Source organism: Monopterus albus, unplaced genomic scaffold (genome assembly GCF_001952655.1).
Source record: "Monopterus albus unplaced genomic scaffold, M_albus_1.0 scaffold59.1, whole genome shotgun sequence".
Lineage (NCBI taxonomy): Eukaryota > Metazoa > Chordata > Actinopteri > Synbranchiformes > Synbranchidae > Monopterus > Monopterus albus.
Window position 1 is genome coordinate 1,300,286 of NW_018127939.1, and position 875 is coordinate 1,301,160.

The 875-nt window shown below is 31.8% G+C and overlaps 1 protein-coding gene across 6 annotated transcripts in view; it reads right to left on the minus strand.

The window, feature by feature from the left end:
• Positions 1-875, minus strand: part of bicd1a (bicaudal D homolog 1a) — a 27,017-nt gene that overhangs the window by 7,429 nt on the left and 18,713 nt on the right. The window lies entirely within an intron of this gene.

The window sequence follows — 875 nt, forward strand, 5'->3', positions numbered from 1 at the left end:
TATTTTAGTTCAGCTTCCTTTGTTCTATCTTTCATCCATTCTCTATATAAAAAATTCTTTTTTTTACATGCATTTAATAGCCCCTTGGTCATCCAAGGTTTTACCTCCAAGTTCTTCTTTGTTTTAATCAATTTCTTTGGGCAGTTTTTGTCATACAACGCTTTGAATATAACTAAAAAGTGCTCATAAGCTTTATCCAAATCTTTTTCTCTATATATCAAATCCCAGTTCTGTCTCAAGAGGTCCTCCTTAAATGACCTTTTAGTTTCATCATTGATCAACCTTGTATAAGCATGTGTAGTCATTGTTTTTTTTTTTCTTAAGGTGGCAATCGTAAACTAAAAATACTGGTAAGTGATCACTAATGTCATTGATCAGAAGTCCACTTACTATATTGTTATCTATATCATTTGTAAATATATTGTCAATCAGCGTTGCACTATCTGTGGTTATTCTACTAGGTCTTGTGATAATGGGAAACAGACTACAACTATATAGTACATCAATAAATGCATCAATATCCATCTTTTTATTGGGATTTAATAAATCGATATTGTAGTCGCCACATAAAAACATTACCTTATTACTTAAGATTGAATAATTTTTCTCAACCCACTCACTAAATGTATCAATACTCGAGCCAGGTGCTCTGTAGATACAACTCACTAAAATATTTTTCTTGTTTTCCATTAATATTTCTATTGTAACACATTCCAATAAATTATCCACCACTATTGACAAACAATCTATTATTTTATAGATACCAAAGGATAAAACACTCTGTTCTGGAGAATCAGTCAATCTTAATGGCAGTGAATTGCAATTTAAGTCAACAGTAGGAGACTACTCCTACCCCCTCCTACACAAGTAGGAGG